The sequence below is a fragment of the Bufo bufo genome, chromosome 7 (assembly GCF_905171765.1).
Source record: "Bufo bufo chromosome 7, aBufBuf1.1, whole genome shotgun sequence".
Classification (NCBI taxonomy): Eukaryota; Metazoa; Chordata; class Amphibia; order Anura; family Bufonidae; genus Bufo; species Bufo bufo.
This window is the reverse complement of record NC_053395.1, coordinates 44,198,710-44,220,469: the sequence shown is the minus strand read 5'-3', so window position 1 is coordinate 44,220,469 and position 21,760 is coordinate 44,198,710. Positions and strand designations below refer to the sequence as shown.

The 21,760-nt window shown below is 45.2% G+C and overlaps 1 protein-coding gene across 1 annotated transcript in view; it reads right to left on the bottom strand.

Moving 5' to 3' along the window:
• BHLHA15 (basic helix-loop-helix family member a15) overlaps positions 1-21,556 on the bottom strand; it is a 29,166-nt gene extending 7,610 nt beyond the window's left edge. The window contains exon 1 of the mRNA XM_040441908.1: positions 21,457-21,556. The gene's annotated coding sequence lies outside the window, so the exon portion shown is untranslated. The remainder of the gene's footprint in view (positions 1-21,456) is intronic.
• Between the last annotated feature and the right edge of the window lie 204 nt (positions 21,557-21,760).

The following is a 21,760-nucleotide window of genomic DNA, read 5'->3' as shown; positions in this document are numbered from 1 at the left end:
GATTGAATAACAGTTCCCTCCAGTGATTGAGAAAGCTGCTAGAAAAGGATCAGTTAAGAAGCTTTTACACTGAGAACTAAAGAGCATCTTTACATGGTATCTTTTCAGGAAATATGAGTCACGACGTCTCTGATAACAGCTGCACAACACACAGATATCCCCAAGAACGAACCCAACCGCTGTGTGTACAGCCGGAAACGAGCAGATCTTATACACACGACTACTAATGAAACTGCTGCCGTATCCCATTATCAACGCCAAACACTAAAAAAGTGTAAAGTGTAATAACTTTACACTTTTAAAGGAAATCTGTCACCAGCGACCATAACACGGCTTAGGCACAAAGATGTGCTTCACCTGATTAAAACCCTGTTTTTCTTTTCTTGATCCGAGGCTCCACCCCCGAGTTATGAATACTTTTCCTTAATATGCAAATTAGCCATTTGGTGCAATGAAGGCATCGCCATTGCTCTTGGTGCACCCAAGCTCCGCTCCGTTTTGTCGTCAGTTCCTTCCTCACGGCTTTGTCACTGCCCCCCCCCCCCTTTTAATCAAAGCCTGTTCAAATCTGGACAGCCATGATGTAGTGCAGGGAAATTTTGCAAAGGGGCTCTGCAGCTGACATACTAGCAATGGATAGGGGGTCCTAGAGGTCGGACCCCCTCTTCTGAAAATTTCAGCATATCCTGTTTATATACTGTCACTTGTTATACCCTTACTGCACTAGATAGATAGATAGATAGATAGATAGATAGATAGATAGATAGATAGATAGATAGATAGATAGATACTTTTCATTCACTTCACTATGGGAGTTCCAAAGATAGAGTGAGATGGGCCCCGCATCCATCTGACATTGCTGCCATATCCTACAATATACCACCAATGTAAGAGTTGAGACAACCCCTTTAACTTATTAAATGGTAAAATAGTACAAGTTTTATCGCTGTATACATAGGCCTAATTCTAGCTAAAGCAACTGCTATGGGGCCCAGAGTATGAGGGGCCCCGCTGAGCAGGTGGCATGGGGCTTTCTGTTGACTCTCTCCATTATATGGGTTCACCATTGCTCTGAACATCTGACACGACTATACATGCTTGATTGCCACTCCAGTATCAAGCGGGACCTCCCAATGGACTCCTAAACCCACAATGAACAAAGATTTAGATCAATAAATTACTAAATGATGCTTAATCCTTCCCCATAAAACTATATATCAATCTGCTCAGCTCCTCCTGCTCCATGACATTCTGCCTGCAGACCGGACTGCATTTTTTGACAGGTTCCCTTTAAAGGGGCTGTCTCCCTTCAGCAAATGGCATTTATCATGTAGAGAAAGTGAATACAAGGCACTTACTAATGTATTGTGATTGTCCATATTGCCTCCTTTGCTGGCTTCATTCATTTTTCCATCACATTATACACTGCTTGTTCCCATGAGTTATGACCACCCTGCAATCCAGCAGCAGTGGTCGTGCTTGCACACTATAGGAAAAAGTGCTGGCCTCTCTGATGGGTGGGAGCACACATAGGCACGCATGCGCAGCAGCTTCTGTCCCGGCCACCTCGTATCTGTGCTGCAGCGGTAGTCATAACCCATGGATACGAGCAGTGATGGAAAAATGAATCCAGCCAGCAAAGGAGGCAATATGGACAATCACAATACATTAGTAAGTGCCTTGTATTCACTTTCTCTACATGATAAAATGCCATTTGAAGTGAGACAACCCCTTTAAGTGCACTCCAGTAGACTTGTCGCTAATTTCTGACTAGAATGATTAGTACGATGGATATGGACATATTATTTCACTAAAATATGTTAGAAACAAATCTTCAGCTGAACATCTGCGTTACAGGCTATATGAAAGTTGTAGGGGGGCTTTTTAGGCATACACATTTGCATAGATATACAGGTTTCACATAACTGCAGTTGTTCATGAGAAATCAGTGTGCAGAAGCAGATGGGGGGGACTTTATTGTCTTGTATTTCTGTTGATGGACACAATGGCAAGTTGTATAATTTCTGTAGAAAGAGTCTTGGTCTCTGATGAAACCAGTTTACAAATCTCAGATCAAGCTGCCCTCCTGGTATAGTGATAAAGCCAAAATATTACTTGGAAACTGTACTGCAAACCTGAACTTCGATAGACCCGGGGTATACTGCCAGGCTAAGAAAACAAACACACACTGACCCAGGTCTACAATACACATCATGACTGACCAGAGAGTGACAGAGAGGTGCTGAGTAACAAGACCAGAACATTTTCATTATTGCATCCTTCGGGTTAGAGAGGTATCCCCTTCCTTCTGATTCTCAGCTACGTAATTTATTGCCAGTGGGAAGAAACCACTGTGGTTGATACTTTATACACTACTCACAAAAAGTTAGGGATATTTGGCTTGTTGGTGAAATTTCAGGATGAACCTAAAATGCACTTTACAGGTGAACTTAATGTGACCTTCTTTAAACCTTTGAAAGCACATGTCCAACTGTTCGGTGTTTCAGTAATTTCTGCACAACTCGATGTTCTCTAACAAGAAGCTTAAATTCACAACAGGTGTTTGATCCATGAATCGCCCAATAAATTTTCTGGTTCGATAGGAATTGGTATTTAAACAGTCCTCCTCATCATGCTGTTCACATTTTGACATCATGAGACCAAGACGACACCTAACAATCGATCAGCAGTACCTCGCCATTCCTAGGCTTCAAGCAGGATGTTCTCAAACGGAAGTGGCCACTGAGCTTAGAGTGTCATCAGCAGGTTGTATCAGAGATACAGAGAGACTAAAAGAGTCACAGAAAGGCATATAAGTGGACGTCCTTTGGCCACATCCCACACTGATGACCACTTCATTGTGAACAATGCCCTGCGGAACCGGATGATGAATGCCACAAAACTCCAGGCACATTTGAGGGAGGTGAGAGGCACCCAAGTGTCACATCAGACCATTCGAACCCATTTACATCAGCGTGGTCTGCATGCTAGATGACCTGCAAAGATACCTGACCACAGGCATCATAACCTTGCATGGGCCAGGGAGCATCTACACTGGACGAGGGACCAGTGGGCCTCAGTGCTGTTCACTGATGAAAGTCGATTCACGCTGAACAGAAATGATGGCCACCAACGATGTTGGAGACGTCAAGGAGAGCACTATGCATCATCCACTGTTGTCACCAGACGAGCCTTTGGTGGTGGTGTTACAGTGCGGGCAGGTGTGTCTAGTCAATACAGAACTGCCCTGCACTTTGTGAATGGTGCAGTGACAAGCCCTGTCAGGACCTGAGGGCCGCCCTTCAAGAAGAGTAGGATGCCATGCTTCAGCAGACGATAAGTCGACTTGTGAACATCATGAGACGTCGTTGTCAAGCTGTAATTGATGCTCAAGGTCACAGGATAAGTTATTGAGACACTGACATTTTTGTGGGGGTATACCCACCACTGGTGTTGGCTTTTGTTTCAATAACTTGTTTGAGATGAGGAAATCACCATTTCAGCTTCTACTTAAATGCCCTACTTTCATGATATAATATCACCGTACGTTTTCCATAAATTTCACCCAAAAACTAAATATTGATACATTTTTGGGAGTAGTATATATTACATTCCTAATGGATACAAGTGCAGCACCCCAGAACAGGGTTATTGCAAGAGGCTAATTGCTATAATGTTGTTTTGCTAAGTGACATGTGCTAATTTATTGTAATTGTAATAATAACTAACAGCATTGTATGGATAAGTCAGAGTTAAAATAGCACAACAGCTAGGCACATACTCACAACTGACTAGGGTGGACCCCACTCCATCTCCTAGCAACCTAAACAGTTGTGTCAAGGTGTTAAAGTAGCACTCCCATACATTTTTTTATTCTCTGACCTGTAGTAAATAATCATCTTACCAGTGTCTGTATTTGTGATGTATCCCCTCCCTTCTGATTCTCAGTTATAGCATGTGACCGGCACTCAGACTTTCCAAATAACACAGCCTCTTATTTGTGGACAGGAAGCCAGTTTCTCAGTGTATTCCTATGGGGGCCCCAGTCTCATAGGAATGAATAGAGAAGTAACTGACTTCTTGTCCTGTGTCATTTGGAGATCAGAGTGTTGGTCATATGACACAGCTGAGCATCAGAAGGGATAGGATAACTCACAAATACAGTCACTAGTAAGAAGATTAAACTCCCTACAGATTACATCATGCACCTTTATAACAGGTCAGAGAATAAAAATATTTATGGAGCGCTATTTTAACACAGCTAAACCCCTTTAGGTTCCTAGAAGATGGATCTGGGTCCACCTGTAGTCAGTGTTAAGTCTGTGCATAACTGAGGAAGAAAGAGGACCTATGTTGTATAAGCTCCTCAGAGCTAGGCCAGAGTTTCAGAGAACAAAAACAATGACAAAGATTTGCAATGCAGTTTTCTAATTTAAAGCGCAGAACTATTATCTCTGACACTACAGCTACACAAGCGAGCTACTCTACTACAGAAGTGCTCCAGAGAGAGAGAAAAGAAACTATTAGGTCCAGAATCTACAAGGCCGTGTATTGGGATCAGACAGCAAGGTATTGTGCACATTTATGGCAGAAATAGACTTTACTGCTGTAAGAGGGAGCAATGTTAATGCACCCTTCCACACTTTGAGACGATTTGGCCAGACGTATATTAATTCCATACCATTGAGCCTGGAAATTATTAAAACATTTATAAGAACCTGGGTTGCATGCCTAAGGTTCTGCAGAAAGAGTGAGAGAGAGAGACAAAGAGAAGGAGTACCACAATCCCCATAATTGCTGTTATCCATACATTGCTATTGGGGAGGAGCTGTGACTGGGATTTGCTTGGAACTGTGTCTTGATACTGGGACTGACTACTACTCCTATCTGCACTTTAGTAAGGAGAGGCCTATTTATTTACTACAACTGGGCACCCGCACCCTGGAAAAAGTCTATGGTGTACCAATAAGCCTTAGACTTTTCCTGCCATTCATCAGCGAAGGGCGCGCTATGAACGGCACAGGCAGTTGTTATAGCTAAATGATAAAGTACATGGAAGATACACTATATTGGTGTTCAGGTTACATTGCCATGTTGGCACTTTGTGATAAATAAATGGGTTTAGGTTGCAGTTTGGGCAGGGCCGCTGATAGGCCAGTACAGCTGGCCCAGTTGTACCGGGCCCGGCTGGCAGGGGGGCCCGGGCTGCCGACTCCCGAGCCATTTTAATTTTTTTGCTGTCAGTGGGCTGGCTCCAGTAACAGCAGGCAGTGTGGGGGCGGCGCTCACTCACTGACGTCACACGCCTGCTCCTCCCACTAGGCGGCGCAGGCGCGTGACGTCAGTGAGTGAGCGCTGCCGCCCGCACTTGTTACTGGAGGGTGGAGGGAGGAGGCAGGAGCTGAATGTAAGGTAGTATTTTAGTAAAGAGATGAGCGCTGTGCCTGTGCTAAAATTAAAGTTACTGTCTGCAGCCTGCACGGCTGCACCGATTTATTAATGTATACTACTGTGAGTGGCGGGGGGGGGATCTATATGGATGACGTCATGACGGCACTGTTATAGGGAGGGCGGGGGATCCGTGGATGGCACTGTTATGGGGGGGGGGGTCTGTCATGTGGATGACACTTATGGGGGGGGGCCGGGGGGTCTGTGGATGACACTTATGGGGGGGATCTGTGGATGGCACCATTATGGAGGGGGATCTGTGGATGACACTGTTATGGGGGGGATCTGTGGATGACACTGTTATGGGGGGATCTGTGGATGACTGTTATGGGGGGGATCTGTGGATGGCACTGTTATGGAGGGTATCTGTGAATGGCACTGTTATGGAGGGGTATCTGTGGATGACACATAGCATAAGATGCTATATACGGTATGTGTCATCCACAGATCCCCCTCTATAACAGTGCCATCCACAGATCCCCCCCATAACAGTGCCATCCACAGATCCCCTCCATAACAGTGCCATCCACAGATCCTCTCCATAACAGTGCCATCCACAGATCCCCTCCATAACAGTGCCATCCACAGATCCCCTCCATAACAGTGCCATCCACAGATCCCCTCCATAACAGTGCCATCCACAGATCCCCTCCATAACAGTGCCATCCACAGATCCTCTCCATAACAGTGCCATCCACAGATCCCCTCCATAACAGTGCCATCCACAGATCCCCTCCATAACAGTGCCATCCACAGATCCCCTCCATAACAGTGCCATCCACAGATCCCCTCCATAACAGTGCCATCCACAGATCCCCTCCATAACAGTGCCATCCACAGATCCCCTCCATAACAGTGCCATCCACAGATCCCCTCCATAACAGTGCCATCCACAGATCCCCTCCATAAAAGTGCCATCCACAGATCCCCTCCATAACAGTGCCATTCACAGATCCCCTCCATAACAGCGCCATTCACAGACGACCCCCCAGCGCCATAAATATCACTTGTAGACAAATCTGCATGTTGTTTCAAGGCGGCGTCTGGGGAGGGGCCAAGGGCGGGGCCAGGGGTGTGGCTGAAGGAGGGATCAGGGGGTGGAGCTGAAGGGGGCCCCGTCATGTATGCTGTACGGGGCCCCATGATTTCTATCAGCGGCCCTGAGTTTGGGCACTCAGTCTCTAAAAGGTTCACCATCACTGCCCTAGGAGGTATCGGTGTGAGGATTGCAACTGTGATCTGTGTGTGCAACTATAATTGCCAGAGCTACTACCACTCCCATCCTCCACTCACTCCGCCTGGTCTTGCTGCACAAGGGAGATTATTTTTATATACACAAATTTGCAGGATTTTAACATTGATGGTCTGTCTTCAAGATAGCCTTTCAAAATCAGATTGACACCTCTCACAACTCTGATATTGATGGGATAGGACATCAATATTAAAATCTTGGAAAATCCCTTTAAAGTGAATTTCCACTCCTTCACACAAGATATTATTGTTATTATGTATATTTATCTAGATAGAAAATAAATCAGCACAGAATTGGAACCTAAGATTTTCATAGCAGTGAGAGTTTTATTTTTCTAAAACAGAGCTCCAAACAGTGGCGTGTCTGGTTGGGGGGGCGGCCCGGCCCGGGTGTCGGCTCTCAGGGGCGTTGAATGAGCGCTTCCATCAATACAGATGGAAGCGCTCATTGCTGGAGGGCTGATGCGCCGACATACTGCGGCGGGGCACGGGAGCGCATAGTTCCCTGCCCCGTCGCCGATCACCGCCATAGGCTTCAGGCCTAGTAGGCCTGAGGCCTATGCGGTAGTGAAATCCCGGCGCAGGCGTGCGTGATGACGTGAAGTGTGCTAAATGTATCTTTTATTTATTTTTTGTTTTTGTGTGCCAAATTTGGGGGGCACACACAGGGGGACATGGGGACACATACAGGAGGACATGTGGGGGAAAAATATAGTGGTGGGATACTGTGTGGGGGCAAATTATTATGGGAGGGATTACTATGTGGGGGGCAAATTACTATATGGGGCAATGTGGTGGAAACTACTGTGTGGGGACAATTACTGTGTGGGGGAAATTACTGTGGGGGGGGAATTACTGTATGGGGCAGTGTGGGGGAAATTACTGTGTGGGGGGCAGTTTGGGGGAAATTACTGTGTGGGGGGCAGTTTGGGGGAAATTACTGTATGGGGGGCAGTTTGGGGGAAATTACTGTATGGGGCAGTTTGGGGGAAATTACTGTGTGGGGGAAATTACTGTATGGGGGCAGTGTGGGGGAAATTACTGTATGGGGGGCAGTTTGGGGGAAATTACTGTATGGGGGGCAGTTTGGGGGAAATTACTGTATGGGGCAGTTTGGGGGAAATTACTGTGTGGGGGAAATTACTGTATGGGGCAGTTTGGGGGAAATTACTGTGTGGGGGAAATTACTGTATGGGGCAGTGTGGGGGAAATTACTGTATGGGGCAGTTTGGGGGAAATTACTGTGTGGGGGAAATTACTGTATGGGGCAGTGTGGGGGAAATTACTGTGTGGGGGGCAGTTTGGGGGAAATTACTGTATGGGGCAGTTTGGGGGAAATTACTGTGTGGGGGAAATTACTGTGTGGGGGAAATTACTGTGTGGGGGAAATTACTGTGGAGGGGAAATTACTGTATGGGGCAGTGTGGGGGAAATTACTGTGTGGGGGGCAGTTTGGGGGAAATTACTGTGTGGGGGAAATTACTGTATGGGGGGGCAGTTTGGGGGAAATTACTGTATGGGGCAGTTTGGGGGAAATTACTGTATGGGGGAAATTACTGTGGAGGGGAAATTACTGTATGGGGCAGTGTGGGGGAAATTACTGTGTGGGGGGCAGTTTGGGGGAAATTACTGTGTGGGGGGCAGTGTGGGGGAAATTACTGTGTGGGGGCAGTGTGGGGGAAATTACTGTGTGGGGGCAGTGTGGGGGAAATTACTGTGTGGGGGCAGTGTGGGGGAAATTACTGTATGGGGGCAGTGTGGGGGAAATTACTGTATGGGGGGAGTGTGGGGGAAATTACTGTATGGGGCAGTGTGGGGGAAATTACTGTATGGGGCAGTGTGGGGGAAATTACTGTATGGGGCAGTGTGGGGGAAATTACTGTATGGGGCAGTGTGGGGGAAATTACTATATGGGGCAGTTTGGGGGAAATTACTGTGGGGGGAATTACTATATGGGGCAGTATGGGGGAAACTACTGTGTGGGGGCAGTGTGGGGGAAATTACTGTGTGGGGGAAATTACTGTATGTGGCAGTGTAGTGGAAATTACTGTATGGGGCAGTGTGGGGGAAATTACTGTATGGGGCAGTGTGGGGGAAATTACTGTATGGGGCAGTGTGGGGGAAATTACTATATGGGGCTGTGTGGGGGAAATTACTGTATGGGGCAGTGTGGGGGAAATTACTGTATGGGGGCGCAGATTACTATGGGGGCAGTGTGGGGAAAATTATTATATGGGGGCAGCGTGGGGGTGTTGCTAATATAGGGTGTTATTATTACTGGGGCACTCTAGGGGACATTATAACTGCTGTAGACACTGTAGGGACATTTGGGGTAATTTATCAAACTGGTGTAAAGAAGAACTGGCTTAGTTGCCCATAGCAAAAAATCTGATTCCACCTTTCATATTTGAAAGCTCTTTTGGAATTCCAGTTCTACTTTACACTAGTTTGATAAATAATCCCAATTATGTCTACTGGGGTCACTATTTTTTCAGCAGGATAGTACCTGGGACATTGGGGAGCACAACGGGCACTGTATTGGGGGTGGCAGCAGGATGACATTGTGGGGACACCAGGATGAGGAGGTTGATGGAAAAACTGAGAAATCGAACATGTCTGTGTTACAAACTCTGTAGAGACGAGATGCGGCTGAAAGAATTTGTCATGGCGGTCTAACAGAGGAGAAGAGGAAAGAGAAGGTCTACATGACAGGAGATGTCCCTGTATGTAAGAGGTATGTGGTCAAGTATTGGGGGAAGGGGGGCGCCAGGGAAAGGACCCGCCCCGGGTGCCAAACACCCTAGGCACGCCACTGGCTCCAAATACAAGTTTGACTTCCTAGAGTCACCACTAGAGGGAGCTTACATACTGTTTTATTATTGTATTTAATGTATTAACATTTAGCTCCTAAGCTCCCTCTAGTGGCAGCGATCATCAGGCACAATATTATGATTTAACTATGAATATACTGAGTATTATGGAGCTCCGAATCAGAAAAATGTAGCTCTGACCACCATAAAAGTATATTAAAGATTTTTTTTTTCATGTTCGACCTGACATAGTATTAAAGGTGGACATTAATTATTATCAATGGTAGTCTTACTGATATCAGTCTGTGCATATCAAGAATAATGTCCTTGACCAGTATGAACAGTCCTGAAATAGTGCGAGAAGTTGTTGAAAACATGAATACAAACACAGAGGTATTTGCAGACTTCTAATAGATTTCTAGGAACAATATTAATGGTCAGGTGGTTTCATGTGTGGGGTAATCTTTGTAGATATTAACATGGGGGGTCCATAGTGATCCTAATGCACTTTTAATATACTCAATCCAGATGTGAGACACAGCATAGACCTAACATGACCTACCCATATCATCAGCACATAGGTCATCATACGCACTGGATTACTGGACATAATTTTATAAAATATAATTCTGCTAGGTTTACGTCTTTAGTATGGTGTGGACAGGGGTGGACTGGCAACTTAAAGTGCCCCTGGAAAAATTAAAAATAAAAGTGGCCCCGTATTGTAGGGAAACCCAAATTGACAGGAGGCAAGGCTAATACAAGGCAGGGACAACTCATGTAGGGGGGGTTAACAATACCACAGTGCAGCACACAATACCACCCCAGCAAAACCAAATACTAGCGTGCAGTACAAAATACCGCCCCAGCATAACTAAATACCGTAGTGCAGGAAAAAATACTCCCCTAGCAGAACTAAATGCCACAGTGCAGCACAAAATACTGCCCCAGCAGAACTAAATACCGTAGTGCAGGAAAAAATACTGCCCCAGCAGAACTAAATACCATAGTGCAGGAAAAAATACTGCCCCAGCAGAACTAAATACCGTAGTGCAGGAAAAAATACTGCCCTAGCAGAACTAAATACCATAGTGGCGGTGGTACGGAAACTGCAGCTGATCAGCCTCATCGCATGGGGCTAATGCACCAGGGGATTCCATGGCAGTGCAAACTGCAGCAGAAATCCAAGAATCAGCCTCAGGTTTCTGCCACAAAAATACATATCAGATTCTTCTGCCGTGTATTTCCAATATGTCAATTTGTCCATATGATATGTTCACATAACAGATTTTTCCACTGCAAAGATCCACCGCAGAATCCACAGCAGAAATCTGAGGCTAACTGTTGTACCTGTTGTGAACCTTCCCATCAATTAAATTAGTCCTTAAACTTAAATTAAACTTTTCACATATCATAGTAACATATCAAAGGTTTTGATCGCCGGGGGTCTGAGCAGAGAGACCCCCTGACCGATCCCTAGAACGAGGAGAGAGAAGCGCTCACATAGCGTACTCTCTCTTCACTGCAGCAGATGGAAGTGAAACAGGCCCATAGACTTTGAGCGGAGTCAACCTCGCTTCCGTCTTCTGCAGCGAAGAGATACGAGCACTTCTCTGCCCTCGTTCTAGAGATCAGTCGCTCACTGCCCCCTTTAAGCGGTCAACCCGGGGAAACCACAGCAACAATGAAAATGTCAATTGGCTTTTTTCCACAACATGGCGCTCATTTTAGAAAATGTTGCAAATTTAAAGAAGAAAGAAATTTCACAGGGACATAAGTATTCAGACCCTTTCCTATGACACTTGAAATTTTGATCCGGGGGCCTCCATTTCTCTTGATCACATTTGAGATGTTCATACACCTTGATCGGAGTCACTTGTGGTAAATTCAGTTGATTAGACAGGATTTGGAAAGACACAGGCCTGTCTGTATAAGGTCTCACAGCTGACAATGCATATCAGAGCAAAACCCAAGCCATGAGAAGGAAAGAACTGCCTGTAGAGCTCAGAGACAGGATTGTGTGGAGGAACAGATCTGGAGAAGAGGACAAAACTATTTATGCTGCACTGAAAGTTACCAAGGTCACAGTGGCCTCCATAACTCTTAAATGGAAGAAGTTTGGAATAACCAGGAGTATTCCTAGAGCTAGTCGCCTCTCCAAACTAAGTAATTGGGGGAGAAGGGCCTTGGTAAGAGAGGTGACCGAGAAACCAATGCTATGCTCCAGAGATCCTGTGTGCAGATGGGAGAAACCATCACAGCAGAACTCCACCAATATGGGCTTTATGGCAGAGTGGTCTCTTCTCAATAAAATACACATGAAAACTTTCCTGGAGTTTGCAAAAAAAAATCTCAACAAACAAGAAACAAGATTCTCTGGTCTAATGAAACTAAGGCCACATGCACACGAACGTTGTTTGTTTCCGTGTCCGTTCCATTGTTTTTTTTTTTGCGGATAGGATGCGGACCCATTCATTTCAATGGGTCCTCAAAAAATGCATCCGTATGTCCATTCCGTAGCCCCGCAAAAAAAATATAACATGTCCTATTCTTGTCCGTTTTAGGCATTGCTACAATGAATCTGCAAAAAAAAACAAAAACGGATGCATTCGTTTTTTTTCTGTGGACCTCAAAACACATACGGTCGTGTGCATGTAGCCTAGGCTGAATTTTCTGGCCTCAATTCCAAGTGTCATGTCTGGAGAAAACCAGGCACTGCCCATCACCTGCCCAATACCTTCCTTACAGTGAAGCATGGTGGTGGTAGCATCATACTGTGGGAATGGTTTGCAGCGGCTCAGACAGGGGACCTGTCAGGGCTGAGGGAAAGGTGGATGGAGTAAAGTACAGATTCTTAATGAAAACATGATTCAGAGATGGGTTGAAGGTTCACCTTCCAACAAGACAATGACCCTAAGCACACAGCCAAGATAACAATGCATGTCAATGCAAGATTTTAAAGGATAACTGTTGTATTTTTTTTTATTTTTTTGTATTGGATTGTGGTGATTAATATCTCCTTGGTGGCCCTATTTCAACTTTTCACTGTGTATTCCACAGTTTTGTTCCCTGTACTGCCTACTTTTACCTGCGCTTAAAATAGGGTTGCTAGGAATGGTCCGTCTATCCGTTGAAGGATGGAGCAGGCAGCGTGCAGGGTCACATTACTGACAGCCAGGGACTGTAAGTAAATGATTAAAGCCAGGTCCTCCCCAGCAGCTGATAACAGTGCCTGGGCTGTGTGCACTTCTCCCTGTCCCTGCGCTTGGCAGACGCTCCCTCACTCAGCAGAGCTGGAGAATGCAGAGTTGGAGCAGCGCAGACCAGGGAAGGGATATCTGCCATCTGCTCAGTGTATAAATGAAAGCAACATGTGGTAAGAGGACCCCTTTGTGCTGCAGGAGATTAACCCTCTAGGGGGAGGGCTCTGGTTATTGACACTTTTGGGGGGCTATTGTTACTGGCTAGTGAGGGCAGGCGGGATTAGCCTCAGGGTGAGGGCAGTGGTGGCCATCGTAACTGAATAGTGAGATTGCAGTTTTATGCAGACGGGTTGCTAAGGGCTGAATCTTATTAAATATGGGGTAAGTCAGTCTAATAGTAACTGATTCTGGAATATCATGTTATTAGCAACTACATATATGGAAATTGAAATTAGGGTCTAAGTGTGACAGTTATCCTTTAATTTTTCCTTTTCAATAAATTAGCAACATTCTATTTTACCTTTGTCATTATGGAGTATTGAGAGCAGATTGATGGGGAAAAAAATATTTTCTTTTTTTAAATTTTAGCCCAAGGCCGCAACATAACAAAATGAGAAAAAAAGTGAAATGGTCTGAAGCCTTTTCAGAATGAATTGTATATTGCAAAAGGAATACATGGAGAAGAGATGAGATGTATATTGCTGTGACGATCTGTCCCTGCTAATGTCATGTGTCCCAGTGTCTTCCAGGTCAGCACATTGGCAGTGTGATCTGAAGCTGAATGAAGCCTTTAGCTGAACCCTGCTGACTGTGTGACAAGCTGAACTCTTCCATTATAAATGTCTAGTTGTAGTGAACTATTTTCTGTTTGCTTTTCTGCTGTACCTGCAGCTTTTGGCCTTCACAGAGTCCCCCGCACTAGGTCAACTGCAAGTAAGACCACAGGTCCATCAAGGCTGCCCCGTAATTCATCAGGAACACGGTGTGCTTATTTGCTTTATGCTTTATTTTCTACTACTGCTCCTGGAAGATTGTCCAAAACTCTAGCACCCTGAGAGCTATGAACAGAATCAAGTGCGTGGTCACAGCTAGACACATAACATGTACAACTGACTTCAAGGGGTATTCCCATCTCAGACATAGAGGGTGTATCACTAAGATCCTCTCCTATCTCCAGAACGGGGCCCCCAAAGTGAAGGAGAGTGCATGTGCTGCCTGCTCTCCATTCATCGCTATGGGAGTTCCGAAAATAACTGAGCAAGTGACAGCACATCATGCAAGGCAGCCACCATTCAGTTCACCGCTATGGGAATGCCGGAAATAGTCAAGCCGGCATTCGCCTATTTTCGGGAACTCATGCGCGGCTTGTCTCCCTCCGTTCACTTCTAGGGCCCCGTTCTACAGACGAAAGCAGGTCCCAGGGGTGGGAACCATACCTATCTGATACTGATGGCATATCCTAGCGCTGAGATTGGAAGGCCCCTTTAATACAAATATTCATTTGTCTATGGAAGTAATATAGCAATAAAAGGTTCACAGATCACATTTACATCCAAACACAGGTGGGCACGAGGTCCCCATAAAGACCTCCATCGCATCCCTCCATCAGTATGTGGGCCCCGTGCTGTCCAGTGGCTCAGCATGGAGCATTGCCATTATCGCCCTTCACCAATAATTGTGAGCCGTGAAGTTCATCAGTTCAGTCCCTTATATACGGGGAGACAGTAGGAAGTTACTTGCAGGGTACGGCCGCTTGTGGCAGAAATGCTGCAGATTTTCCGTAAGTAATCTACCTACGGTTTACGCATAAGGTATGTCCACCCCAGCACCCTAGGCAAAAGCTACTACAGTATATTCTTCAATTACCGGAATTACTTCCAGATATTTTACCCTCACCTCCCTCATAAGGCTGCCCTAGGAGAATATGACCTGTTTATTTAAATACTGTAACCGAACTTTAATACACTTTTCTGGTTTAAAGTGATTATCCCATGATTAATGCAAAAAAATAAAAAATCAGTACATGCCAATCTCTAACAAAGCTAGAACCAGCCCTGTACCTCACATGGGTCCAGAGATCTCCACATTCATTGCTCTGCTAGATTTATATCCAGCTGCCAGCTGAAGGGCATGCCCTTTCTCATAACACAGCTTAGGGGGCATGTCGTTTGTGCTGCAGTCATCTCGCATTGACAGTTTAGGGGGCATGTCCTTTCCGATGCAGCTTTTTCCATGTAACTGTCACAGCTTCTAACAGTAGATAGGGCTGGTGGCAGTTGAAGGATAAAACTGAGCATGTGCGACCATCTCAGAGACATGGACAGAAAAATAAGGAAAATATGAAACAATAGGTGGCACTACACAAATGCATTATATTGAATAGCTTAGTGGCTATACTACATTTTTAATTACATATCATTACAAAAGTATCCAGGAGCTGGTTTGAAAAATGTAGAATATTTTTCATGGGACAACCCCTTTAAGTCACTCCTCCTTTATCTAAGCCCACCCACGCTGAAGAAGAGGACCAACAGGGGGATGTTTGTTTCAAAGTTTATACGGAAAGTAAGACTGACCAATAGTTACAGTAAATATTTCTGTCCCGTCCCTTTAAGAATGGAACAATAAGAACTGTTACTTTGTATAATCTCTGCTTCTGTTATCAGGGTTAGAAGTAACCAGTGTTCTTCAAGGGAGATATCAAAGTGCGAATAATATCTATGGAGATCATTGTGCATAAGAACAGGAAGCCTGCAGTGCTGATCACCCTACATATGATGAGTGGCGCCCCCGACGAGTGAGTCTACTGTACCGCTGAGTGACCTGCTTACAGTAATACAGTCTCACAGCACCCAGCACTTCCTGCCACCCATCACATTGGGGATATGGACATTAAAGCCGATTGCAGTGTCCAGATCTCGGCAGTACGGTCCCCGCCCGAAACCATTCATGCCCGGTGATCCCTGTATGAGAGAAAAGGGCGAGCGGCTGCAAGGCATCTTGTAGATCTTCATAGTACATCATCTTCTCATACAGGTAGAAGTGTAACCTGAAGCTGTGGGGCCCCAATGCACAATCATTAACGGGGCCCCAATGCACAATCATTAACAGGGCCCCTACAGATCGGACTTCATTTATGGTACTGGTATCCTTATATGGTAAAGAGAGACTTATTAGGCTCCAGGTGCATTTGCATTCTGTGCACTCCCTTTTGTTGCGCCCTCACATATAAGGCTGTCTCTTACAATAGATGGTAATGATGCCATCCTGCCTTCGATATGCCATCGTGGCTGAGCAGCCTGACAGGAGCGCTCACCAATATGTACTATATGCAAGTGCCAAAGTGTAGTGAGCTAAATGCCAACTTGTTTGCTGGCCCTTGGCACATTTAAAGGCCCCACTTTATTCTGTATATTTACAAATGGTCCATGAGACCAATAACGCCTTTCTGTTTATTTCGTGTGCCAATTATTAAAACGTAACATTTATTAGATGCATTGTTAAAATAAACAAAATAAAGATGCTTTAAAAATATCAGCTGTGTCACATGGTTGCTTTGTATTTTTTCCACTACAGTAGAACTATTTAACTCACTGGCTAGGCGATAATGAGCCGTTACTGCGCGCTAGTTATCGGCTCACCATCCTTTATACCTTTCGCTACATCAATTATTTAAATCCTAGGTGCTGCTTCATACCCTATGTGCACTAGCTGTACTAAAAAGCTCAAACACTGCCCCCCGACATGTTTCACCAGTCAAACTGGCGTCTTCAGGGGAATCGGGCAGAGTGTAGCGAAAGGTTTAAAGGATGGTGAGCCGATAACTAGCGCGCAGTACCGGCTCATTATCGCCTAGCCAGTGAAAGTAGACTGTGAGTTAAATAGTTCTACTGTAGTGGAAAAAATACAAAGCAACCATGTGACACAGCTGATATTTTTAAAACATCTTCATTTTGTTTATTTTAACAATGCATCTAATAAATGTTACGTTTTAATAGTTGACACATGAAATAAACAAAAAGGCGCTATTGGTCTTATGGACCATTTGTAAATATACCGAGTAAAGTGCAGTGAGGACAGGACCCCCCTAGGCCGCTCTGCAAGTGGAGGCAGCCAGTCCTGCTCACATTCTAGGACAGGGTGCCGGCTGGAGTGGGTTCACATGGATTCCGTTTTGGCTTTCCGTTATAACCTGGTTATAACGGAATCCATAAGACGGAAGACTTTAACCACCTCAGCTCCCCTAGCTTAAACCCCCTTAATGACCAGACCACTTTTTACAATTCTGCACTACACTACTTTCACGGTTTATTGCTCGGTCATACAACTTACCACCCAAATTAATTTTACCTCTTTTTCTTCTCACTAATAGAGCTTTCATTTGGTGGTATTTCACTGCTGCTGACATTTTTTGATATTAATCAAAATTGATTCACTTTCTGTTGTAAAATTTTTCAAATAAAACTACATTTATATATAAATTTTTCTCTAAATTTATTGTTCTACATGTCTTTGATAAAAAAAAATAAGTGTATATTTATTGGTTTGGGTAAAAGTTATAGCGTTTACAAACTATGGTGCAAAAAAATTAATTTACTTTGACTTTCTGAGCACCTGCCATGTTTCCTGAGGTTCTACAATGCCCAGACAGTAGAAACACCCCACAAATGACCCCATTTCGGAAAGTAGACACCCTAAGGTATTCGCTGATGGGCATAGTGAGTTCATGGAAGTTTTTATTTTTTGTCACAAGTTAGCGGAAAATGATTATTTTTTATATTTTTTTTCTTACAAAGTCTCATATTCCACTAACTTGGGACAAAAAATAAAATTTTACATGAACTCGCCATGCCCCTCACGAAATACCTTGGGGTGTCTTCTTTCCAAAATGGGGTCAATTGTGGGGTATTTATACTGCCCTGGCATTTTAGGGGACCTAAAGCGTGAGAAGAAGTCTGGAATCCAAATGCCTAAAAAATACCCTGTGAAATCGTAAAGGTACTCATTGGAATGTGGGCCCCTTTGCCCACCTAGGCTGCAAAAAAGTGTCACACATGTGGTATCACCGTACTCAGGAGAAGTAGGGCAATGTGTTTTGGGGTGTATTTTTATATATACCCATGCTGGGTGAGAGAAATATCTCTGTAAAAGACAACTTTTCCCATTGTGTTATACAAAGTTGTCATTTTACAGAGATATTTCTCTCACCCAGCATGGGTATATGTGGGGCGGACTGAACGCAAGTGTGCGCACAAGATCAGGCCTGATCGGGCGAACACTGCATGTTTTGTAGAGCCTAAGGTGACCCTAATGTACTGATATAGATCTGATTGCGATCAGTCTTGCTCACTTACAGATACTATATAGTACTAGTGCTGATTAGCGACAGCGATTACGCTAATCAGCGACTGCGGTGCGGTGGGCGCTAACTACCTAACAAGTGGCTAATTAACTGGCGGTGATAAGGGACCCTTAGGCCCCATTCACACGTCCGCAATTCTGTTCCGCATTTTGCCGAACAGAATCGCGGACCCATTAATTTCTACGGGGACAGACTTTGTCCCGCTCGGATCCGGAATTGCGGATCTGCACTTCCGGGTCCGCAATTCCGTTCCGCAAAAATATAGAACATGTCCTATTAACACATACGGACGTCTGAATGGAGCCTTACAGGGGGGTGATCAATGACAGGGGGGGTGATCAGGGAGTCTATATGGGGTGATCAGGGGTTAATAAGGGGTTAATAAGTGACAGGGGGGGGGTGTAGTGTGGTGCTTGGTGCTACTTACAGAGCTGCCTGTGTCCTCTGGTGGTGGATCCAAGCAAAAGGGACCACCAGAGGACCAGGTAGCAGGTATATCAGAATCTGTTAACAAAACAGCGTCTGATATACCTTTCTGATGTTAAAAAAATCGCATCTACAGCCTGCCAGCGAATGATCGCCGCTGGCAGGCTGTAGATTAACTTGCTTACCTCGCGATCCTGTGAACGCGCGCTCCTGTGTGCGCGCGTTCACAGGAAATCTCGCATCTCGCGAGATGACGCGCCAATGCGTCGACGAGGAATAACCCGGCCGCCCGCAGGACGCATCCCTGCGTTAGGCGGTCGGGAGCTGGTTAAGAGGCATTCCGTTTTGATCCGTCTTAATAGAAGTCTATTTGCAATCATAACAGATCCGTCTGGTTCCCGTTATGCAAGACAGAAAACAAAGACAGGACTTTTTTTCTCCGTTCTGCATAACGGAAACGGGACGGATCCGTTATGATTGCAAATAGACTTCTATAAAGACGGAATGCCTTTTATGGATTCCGTTTTTACCATGTTATAACGGAACGCCATAACGGAATGCAGATGTGAACCCACCCTAACTGTGTTGCCTACTGGAAACAAGATGACGAGAAAGAGACAGAGACATGTTCCTACTAAGAACATTGACATGATATGTTTAAACTGGTTTCCCTGTCATCTACCTAGTGCTGTCAGTTGTTTGCAGGTCAAAACTGCTGACAGATTCCCTTTGAACATTTTGGGCCTGGGAGTTTTACCTTACTTTTTAGACAGACACAGAGCAATTTATCATTTATACAGGAATACCCACTCATCCCCCGAACAGGGACCTGTCACTCCCTTTTGAATAGAGTGGTAGTCGTGAATGCAACCATTCAATCTCTATAGGACTTCCGGAGATAGCTGAGTACAGCGCTTCAGCAGTCCTATAAGACTTTGATTAGTGTGGCAGTGCACGTGCTTAATCGCTGCTCCACTGAAACGGGGACGATGAGAGCCCTGTTCTTGTGATCAGTTGGGGTCCCACTGGTCAGACCCCCATAATCAGACACTTAGGTGTCAGCCGTGTAAGCCCTGCCGCGTGCGTCCGCGTTCATGCAGCTGTGCTGCAAATGTTAAGACATGTCCTATACTTTGCCACATCTTGCAGATCGCGGACCCATTGAAGTCAATGGGTCCACACCGCGATGCGGGGTGCACATGGCCAGTGTCCGTGTTTTGTGGATCCACAATTTGCAGTCTGCAAAAAGGACACGGTCATATGAATGCACCCTGCTAAGAACCATAATGGAAATAATAAGAGACCAGTCAACAGAAACTTGCTGACAGTTTCCATGTAGCGCTGGGTATATTTTACCTATTCTGTAAAGCAGTACAAAATACAATAAAAATGATGAGTTTTTAGACTTTTTTACGGTACGGCCAGTGCTAATATGGTAGAGCTTTACTTCAAATCAACTTATGGGTTATATTAGGTTATGAGACCTACAGAGCCAAGAAGAAGTGAAATAACAATATCACTGTTACAAAACATAAAACATTTTTAATACAATCTCTACATTGTGACGGTTTTCTAGCTCTAAGTGCATACAAACATGTATATTTTGGAGGTTTTCATTCTGGTTGACAACGTCCATGGACATGTATAAATGTGAATACAGTGTATGGACGGGGTCTGTGGACGCGGCCATGGCAACCAGAACAAGACAATCCGCCGCAATAAGAATTTAACATTTTGGGTTGACTTTCGCAGATACAGCAAATATGAACTGGACACTTAGTATGTTATTTTAAAGGGGAATTTGATACTGATGTCTGACATCCTCAGGTATAGGTCATCAATACCAGATCGGTCAAGGGTCTGACTCCTGGAACCCCCGCCGATCTGATATTGATGACCTGTCCTGAGGATTCCTGGATAACCCCTTTACGTACGCAGTTGCAGCAAACTTTAAACCAACACTTAAAGGGTTATTCTCATCTGAGACAATGGGGGCATCTCTCGCTAGGACATGCCCCCATTGTCTGATAGGTCTATATCGAGAACGGAACCCCAAAAGAAGTAGCGGGAGCACTGCGCATGCGCAGCCGCCATCCACTTATTTTCTATAAGGCACCCGAAAATAGCAGAGTGTTGGCTCGGCTATTTCCGTCGGGCCCATAGAAGTGAATGGGAGAAGTGGCCGGTCATGCGCGGTGCGCTCTCATTCACTTCTATGGTGACTGGACCACAGTCCTCCTCCCGATATAGGTGTGGGTCCCAGCGATCCTAGCGATATGCCCCCATTGTCTGAGATGAGACAACCCCTTTAATACAGCAAACGTCATTAAAAAGCTTGATGCAACAGTGTATCTAATGCATTAAGTGTCACCTTAACATTAAATCCCCCCCAGACTTTACAATCACATTCTGTCACGCTAAGGTCTCAGTATTATTTTAGGTCAAATATTGTGAACGGGGGGGCTTCATGTCTGGCCCCACTGATGTCCTGAGCAAAGTTGGCCGAGCACTTGGTCGCACAGTAATCTCAATAGGTTGCGGCCACTGAAGCTCTCACAGTCCATCATAGATGGAGGGTCCGAAAACTGACTAAGCGCCCAGATGCCTTCATTCACCCTATCGTAGATAGTCTCAGCGCCATGACCAACACATTCTAGTTGTAGACTTTGGGCATCTAGTACCAAAGCGAGTTAAGGTGTAAAGTGTTGACATTAGCTCCGTACAATCTCTATATACACAAGTGAGTCACAGGCATAAAGGACGGTATTGTGGCGGCTACGAGAACACATCACTTTCCCAAGTCACAAAGCCTTGTTCTCCTAATACCCCGACTATTTGAGTAGCAGAAACTGATCACAGTATCTGCACATTGCACATGAATGGATCTGACTGTCTCTCTGTAGGTCGCCCCCATGGTCTTGTCCTTTGCAGGATAAAGTGAATATATGCCCATTACCTCAGTGCTCCGGTGCTTTAGGTCTATGCCAGGATACAGGTGCAGGTCAGAGTCAGGGAGGTAGGTAGCAGGCGGCTGCAGCTGCTGCTGTGAGCCTGGGGATAGTACACGTAGCTTTAGTGCACAGTTCGGGAAGGGGGTGGGGTCTGGCAGCATCCCACATGCAAAAGACCAAACAAGCCCCAGAAGCTATTCCAGCTGTGGCACACGCTCTGCTCTGCCAGTCGTCCCATTGTAACCCTGCAAGGAAATGTTCCCATTCTTATTTAGAAAGAACACCTAGGTAAATATACGGTACATACCT